Genomic DNA, 8,776 nt, shown 5'->3' with positions numbered 1-8,776 from the left:
ATAGCATGGCCTTGGTTTTAAGGACATATTGAATACTTTTGTAATTACTCCCTAAATAAATAATATTCATATTCATTCGTAAGAGATCGAAAGTAATTTACTTCTACCTCATTAACCAAGATCCATGATTTGCTATTTAGCTTTTTATCTTACTCTGTTTAAGTTCAAAATAAAGGCTACTTCTAATAACATCCCTAGCTTGTTTATAAAGTTATATGAACAGCATTTAAATACCTAGGTCTTGAATTATTGGAATATAAAATATGTAATAGTTGTAGACGAAGTATAAGTGAAAAATACGATATTGAGTGATATAAAGTTCGTGATAATACATTAATATCAAGAAAATTTAAGGAATATTTCACAAGGTTTATTTGCAGAGGATGAGTCACACGCTAAAAGCAAAATGAACATCATAATCAATTTATACCAAATGAATACTTATGTACTACTACTTGTTGGTTTTGTCGTTTCACAAGACAAAAAGGGTTTTTTTAACAAAAAGATTGTTATTGATCCAATAACATGAAAATGTACTTATTCAATGAATGAGAGGAGTGGAAAAAATATTTCGGAGTCAATGTCAAGCAAGAACATAGTTAAGTTCATGCCCATGGCAAAAATTTTGAATTACTATGCAAGTTTGGAAAATTAATGTTGTATTTGCAATTGAAAGGAAAAAATATATAAATAATCAATATAAGTGGTCTGAAAACTATGTATTCACCAGCAACAATTTATGTAAATTATATAGAGAATTTATTGTAAAATTTTGCTAGACTTGTATATATTACCCATAAGTAAACCTTCCACTGCACACATAATGATGCGAAACACATGATTGTAAATGCCAAAAAAGAAAGAGTAATGACATTCATAATGAAGACTATTGATAGTCTTCTTACATGATATACAAATGAAAATTTGTTATTTGATACATCAATGCGGTATTTGTTTTTATTGTCTCATCTATTAAATAATTAATTGTCATGTGTATGCCATGTAGAGTGATTGTTCACAATGAATAGCATTATTATTAAAAAGAATGAGAAAGAAAGAATATGATTCGTATTAAGTTCATTATGATTCACATTATTTTCAAGCACTCTCGAGTATTCATAAACAATGTCCAATGAAATTAACTATTGTGGTAATGTTGGACCAAACGTATTCATCCTAATATTTTAGTTTGTACTTGAATATTTAACTTACACTAAATTCAAACTGAAATATAATATACAAAATGAAAATAAAAACAATAAATGAACCAAAAAAAAGGTGGGAGGGAGATAGAGGCTATATCGTTTGTGTTCTGCGGGAGATGATGAGTCGCGAAAAGCCACCAGATACGGCACAATGAGGCCATGTTTGATTGGCCTTGAATTCCATGGAAAATGGAAAATAAATTTCATTTTCCAACTTTTTGGTGTTTAATAGGACATTTTTCAATGGAATTTGATTTTCTTGTTTGTCTTGAAAATTTTGATTTTCTTGGTTGTTTTCCAACCCACTGTTCACGTTTTATTATTATTATTATTATTATTATTATTATTATTATTATTATTATTGGCAATGGAAATTTTTTTAAGAATTATTGTAAAAAAGTATTTCCTTTTAATTGACAATTTCCATGTAAAACAAATATAAACGAACACCAAAAGATAGAAGATTTTTTTTTTTTTTTTTTTTGCAATAGAAACAAATTTCATCCCCAATTCCAGTAAATTATATCTCTTTAATTGACAATTTTCATATAAAATAAAGTCAAACGAATATTAAAAAACACTTTTATTTTAAAATTTTCCATGTGAAAAATTATACCAACCAAACACAATACTTTACAATTCTTAGGAAAATAATTTCTAGACAATTCAATTCTTTAGAATTCATTTTCAATTCAATTCAATTACATTTTTACAATCAAACGGACCCTTAAATTGCTTGACACAAACGGCGGAGGCAGCTGCCGCCGCCGCTGCTGCCCGGTGCAACCCATGTCCCATTTTTCTTCTTTTTTTTTTCGGAATTTATTTCCTATCGTCACCGTACACGTGTCAGTCATATGACCATCCACGCCAGAAGATTCTCTCGTCAATTAGGCCCCTTTTTCCCGGGTAATTTGCGAGCAATGCAACGAATCATATGGGCCCACGTGTAGAAAATTTTAAATTGCAAAAGTCAAGAAAGCAGCCAATGGAAGCCCAGCCGTGTACTAATCAGCAACTGCTTTTATTAATATCTTCGAGACCGAGACTGGTCTGACGTAAACTGTCTTGTGTGTGCACAACGTCGTCGCCACGTCATGTTGGATCTCTAAAGCTTGTTTGGGAGTGATTTTTTACTACAAAAATTTAATTTTTTGACTGTTATTTCACTATTTCAACCATAAAGTTTGACTTCTTCTCTCACAAATAGATCCCATTTTTCACCTAACTGTCACAAAATCAATTTTCAAAATCACTCTCAAACAGGGCCCTATTCTTTTGTTTTGTTTTGATTTTCATTCAGAATTATTAGAATCTTCGTACGAGTTTAGGAAAATATTATAATTTTATTTAATAGTGTGTACCTCAAATGTTACTTAGTGATTATAACTTCTGTTTGATGAGGAATAAAATCAGGCCATTAATATTAATATTCACACATCTCATGAAAATTTTCAATTTTTTAACCACATACTTATCAATTTTTTAAAAATCTACTAAAAATTTAATTTTATCGTCATCAAACAGCCGCTAAATTTTTTTGATAGATGTGAATCAAGCCATGTGTAGTTTGATGTAGCTAAAAATCAAATTTTTAGTAATTTTGATAAAAATTTATGAAATAAATTGTTGAAAAATTTATAAAATTTATAGGTTTCACAAAATATGTGATTAAAAATAATTGTTATTATTGACTTAAATTTTTATTAACTTTTTAATCTACCAAACTGGGCCTTTGTCAAAACAGAAAGTAATAAATTCATGGTGTTGGTAGTGTCAATGTATTAAAAAAAAAAAGGAAAAGAAAAAAAGCACTATAGCCGTCGAAGTAGAAATAACTCTGATTTGTTATTTTCTTTTGGGAAAATTATATCGAGGTCCCAAATCTTTTAATTTATTGCAAACTACACCCAAATCTTTTTACTTTTGCAACCAGAGTCACAAACATTTCACTTGTACTGCAGCCGATGCAAGGATAATGAGCAGAATCAGTCTATTAACCCATTAGTCAATCCAAAAATTAATACTTTGACTCAGCTTGCCACTTTTACCCAATGAGGTGGGGGCTATCTCGAGATTTGAGGTGGAAAGAGAAAAAAAAAAAAATCAAATATCGAGGTGGTCTCATCTCTTTAGGTGAGAGTGTAAGCCATCCAATGAAGTGGTGGTTCCTTGTTCAACGATCCCATCACTTAGGAAGGTGTGATCGCCCCACCAAAATTTTTCTTCTACCAACCACCATACTGCCCATCGCCACACGAACACTTTTTTCCAATAAGCAGCAATTTTGCCCAATATTTGTAAGAAAAATGTTAGTCAGTGGGAAACGAGGTTTTGATATGGCTTCTTCAGCTACATCTACTGCACCCATAATTCATCTTCAATTTCAATTATCTGCTTATCAACTCCACCTTTACACAAAGATATACCCAAAAACACTTTTTAGCCACGTAAATGCATACCCTCCCCTTACTACTAAGAAATGGAGCCCAACTTCATCTGCAAGGCTGCAGAGTACACATTCCTTGACCCAATTCCTGAATTTGCTGATGCTGTGTCTTTTTACATTATTTTTACAGACACAAATGAGTACTTCTTTGGTTAATTGAATGAGGGTTTTCTTAATTTGTTTGGTAATTAACATTATGTTATGGATTTAGGAGACTGAGAAATTTAGGATTCATTTGATTAAGAAGTTGTCGGAATCTATACTGATTCTACTGGTGGTGGACGATGCCGTGGTAGTGGTCGGTAGTGATTCGGTTCTAATTTTTTATGTTGGGGTTAATTACATGAATGGTTACCAAATTTTACTATTTGTTACTACTTAATAACTGAATTTAAAAATTATCTCAATAGTTACTAAATTTTGTTAAGTGTTACTACTTCATAACTATACTAAAAAATGTATTTCAATAGTCATTGAACTATGCACCATATTATTCATCCATCACTCAAATGGAAAAATTTATTAAGTTCAACAAATAGTATCAACTTGAGTGATAAATTAGTAACACCGTGCATAGTTCAAAACTATCGAGATACATTTTTGAATTTTCATTATGGAGTGATAACATTAGCAAAGTTCAGTGGCTACTGAGATACATTTTTTTAAGTTCAATTATTTAGTAGCAACACTTTTCTTTTTTTCTCAAATTGACCTCAGTTACATTAGCACTAATTAGAATATTTTTATAGTTTTTTTAACTTTTCTGTCATTTTCTTTTAGTGTTCTTACTATTTCTCTTTCAATCTTTTATACAAAGTTCAAGATTTGGTGAACTGATACCGGTTGACCTAAAAATCAAACGTACTTTTCATTGCAATAGAGACTATATATCAAATAAAAATAGAAATTTTTACTTTCATTTTCTTTAGTTTCTTCTTTCACAGAGGTCAATTTGAGAGGAAAAAAATAAATTATTACTACTTAATAATCGAACTTAAAAATATATTTCAATGGTCACTAAACTTCATCAAGTATTACTAATTCATAATTGAACTAAAAAATGTATCTCATTGGTTACTGAACTATGCACCGTATTACCATTCATCACTCTAGTCGACACTGTTTGTTGAACCTAATAGATTTTTCCAATTGAGTGATGAATGGGTAAAACGGTACATAATTCAGTAATCATTAAGATACATATTTACGTCCAATTACGAAGTACTGAAGTAGTAACATTTGGTGGAGTTTGGTGACCATTGAGAAACATTTAAGATCAGTTATTTAATAGTAACGTGTGACAAAATTTAGTAACCATTCATGTAATTAACCAAGTGTGGGTTTGAAGGAGGTGAAGTTCATTTTTTATTTACTTTTTTATTTAGTTATTTTATCATAGAAAATGTAAATTTACCATTCTATCCTTTATCTAATTTGTCGTTTACCTCATTTGTCGAGTTAAGTCAAAGTATTAGTTTTTGGGTAAACTAACAAATTAATGGACGAATTATGTTAGCCGACTGCATTGAAAGTGAAAGATTTGGAACTATGGGTGAAAAAATAAAAGATTTAGATGTAGTATGCAACAAATTGAAAATCTTTCTTCTTAACAATCGAAACAAATTTTGTGTCAAGAACAAAATAAAAAAAATAAGGAAAGAATTAAAAATATTTTAATTTTTGTGTCAATATCTTATAAAAATAATTAAATTTGGTGACAAACATCGACGACTTCTCGTCAGATTCAAGCACGATTATTCTCGACAACGTCACAATGATATCACCAGTGGTAATTATTGATGAGATAGTGATCAAAAACAACATCGTTATAGGTAGTTTCATCCAAATCATCATTATTTTTAATCATAATCATCAGTTGTAATATTGCCAACGATCACCAATGGAATTTCCATCCATGTTCATTTGTTTCATTATATGAGATTTTTTTTCATTAAAAAAAAAAAAAAGCGACTTTATTGATTTTACCATTCTCAAAAATTCTCGACCGGCCTTTGAATTTCTCGAGTTCTCTTTCTTATTTATCATCCACTTTGGATCACAATTTTTAATGCTAACTTACAAAAAGAAAACGACTCTAGATTTGGCTAATCAATTAAGTGCGGAAATTTTCACAAGTTTTAATGCTAACTTACAAAATGAGAACCAGTCTAGATTTGAATAATTAATTAAGTGTACAAATTTTGACGCGGTGCAATGAAATTGATGCAAGAATTGTGTGGATTAGTTAAAGGCATTCAAGATTCAATGATGCATGCTTTGACATAGTAAACGCGACCTACTTACATCCAATAAAATGTCATTAAGTAGTCCTTTTTAGGTAAGGCACACTATCCACTCAAGACTTTTTGGCCCATTAAAATATTTTTATTGTACTCTTATTATTGTTGTTTAGGTACAAATAATAATATAATATTTTGGGCTTTTAGGATTTCTCTTGTAGTTGATTTCATACCATTTAGCTCCCGTTTGTTAGTAATTTTCCATCCAAAAAAATTAATTTTTGATCGTTATTTCATTATTTTACCTGTCATTTTTTACTTCTTCACTTACAGGTGGGATCCACTTTTCTCTTTGACGGTCAAAAGATCAATTCTCATAATCACTACCGAACATGCCCTTAATGATATTTATCAAGCATATTATGCTCTATTTAAAGTAATTAAATTAAGGAACATGAAATTTTCGCCCCTCGCTCCGTTCAACCAGGAATCTATCCATAATTTTTTGTCAGTAACATTGAAAGGCGAAAGTCCACGTGTTTGAAAGGACAAAGTGGTCCATCTTTAGAAGGTGGCCACCCTTAGTTCATAGGATGAGGTTGACTCAAACAAACCAGAACATATGGCCAATTCCATTGCAAAGAAGACAAGGCCAAGTTGAGGAAACTAGATGGATGATGTCAATCCCATGACGGACATGATGAGGTCCGAATCACGTCGAGAGAAATCTTGAAAAACTTGAACTCATGTTGAATAAAGACCAAATATTAAGTCATGCAATTGACAGTTAAGAATGAGATCAATCATAACCGCATCTTGCTATGGTCAAAGTCGTCATGCTGATCATATTTTGCAAATCTTTTAGTAAGGATGGTAATAAATAGAATTAAGAAAATTCACACAATTAACGTTAAATTGACATAATTTTGACATCGTTGAAATTCAAATCACGATTAAATTGACACGAAAAAGTATCTTTTGTCATATTACTTCCATGCAACGTGCAACATGTGATCACTTGTTAATATTTTTTTTTCTTTTTAGAACATGTACTTTTGAGTTCTACCAAATAAAATATTAATAATTGTTAGGGAAAGATAGGTAGTGATGGGGTGGGAATTTGGCATGATCTTTTTTATAAAAGAAGACTGCACTATCAATTCATAAATCTTAAAAAGTAATGGATAGTGACCTTAGAATGCTATATCCTAAGATATTACTTCTCTAATATAACTGTTCCTGTTTGGTGGGAATTAAAATTAGGTTTTTAGTAAATATTGATAAAAAATTTTGAAATATGTGATTAAAAAGTTGTGAGATCCATAAAATACATGATTAAAATTAATTATTTGATTTTGATTTAAATTAAAATTTGATTTAAATCAGTACCAAACATAGCCTACCCTATTATCTCTTGAAAAGATGGAAAGCACTAACATTACATTATCAAGTTACTATATATTTTTTCATATTAAAATAGTGTTTTTCTTGCCCTTTTCTTAATTAAAAATTACATTCCTTTTCAAAATGATAATTAATGAAGATTCATTTAAATATTAGGTCCATGACTTTTTCCCTAGTATGAGGAGCAATTGGATTTCTTTCTATCAAGTTTTTAAGTACGTATGTAATTCATCAATAAAGTTCTTTCACAAATAAAAAATTTATCATGCCACAATAGACCATTAATTGTTCGACAAATAGTTTTTTATGATCTCATGTTCCATCTTTTGACAATGCTACATATTTCAACATCCTTCATGTTTTTAAGTATTGTCAAATTCAACGTCACGATGATTTCATCTAATCGCTTGAAGGTGACAAGTAAATGAACAATAGAAAATAATGAAATACAAAGAATTGGATCAAATTGAACTAAGTTAAGAATTAAAAGGAAACAGAAAACCACACAAAATGAAAAAGAAAAGATTTTACACTACATAAAATACGAACATTTTCCCCCCAATTCTCTTAATCTTATACGGTTTGTAAAGTCGAGCATATCAAACATATATAAATGACCCAAACGTCAAAACTATAAATGCTATTTTCCACGGCCAGGGGAAGAAGAGTCCATTCTTAAGGTCATATATTGCATGTATATAACTTTAAGAACATCAAGAATAGTAATTGATCCAATTTATGCATACACTTATTTGGAAATAGTTGTTTTTCTAAGTCTTGATCTGATACTGATAGCTAGTGTGGGGACGGACTGCTGTGATAGTTACGCAAGTAAGGCCCTATTTGATTGTAACAAATTTTCCATGGACCATTTTTCATCTTTTAGGGTGTTTGATAGGCTTTTTTTTCAAGGAATTTGCTTTCTTGTTTTTCTCGGGAACTAGCAATTTTCCATGTTTTCATGGAATTTGAATTCTCACCACATTGGTGAGAATTCGAATTCCAGCCACTGTAGCTATATCTATATTTTATTTTTTTTGAAACAAATTTTAAAAATTATTCTTAAAAAATCTTTTTAATTGACAATTTTCATGTAAAACAAAGTCAAACGAACACCAAAAAATAGATGAATCTCTTGATTTTTTTATTTTTTTTTTTGCTATGAAAATAAATTTCATCTCCAATACCAATAAAATTTATCCCTTAAGTTAATAATTTTCATGCAAAACAAAGGCAAACAAACTCCAAAAGACACTTTTATTTCAACATTTTTCACGTGAAAAATTATACCAATTAAACACAATTAATTTACAATTTCCAGGAAAATAATTTCTAAACAATTCAATTCCCTGAAATTTGTTTTCAATTCAATTCAATTTCATCTTTACAATCAAACAGACCCTAAATTTAATTTTTTTTTCCATGTAACTGGTCAACAATGTAACCAAATACCAACAAAAAATGTATAAAGCAATGAA

Source organism: Olea europaea, unplaced genomic scaffold (assembly GCF_002742605.1).
Source record: "Olea europaea var. sylvestris unplaced genomic scaffold, O_europaea_v1 scaffold699, whole genome shotgun sequence".
Lineage (NCBI taxonomy): Eukaryota > Viridiplantae > Streptophyta > Magnoliopsida > Lamiales > Oleaceae > Olea > Olea europaea.
Note: the sequence above shows the minus strand (reverse complement) of the source record.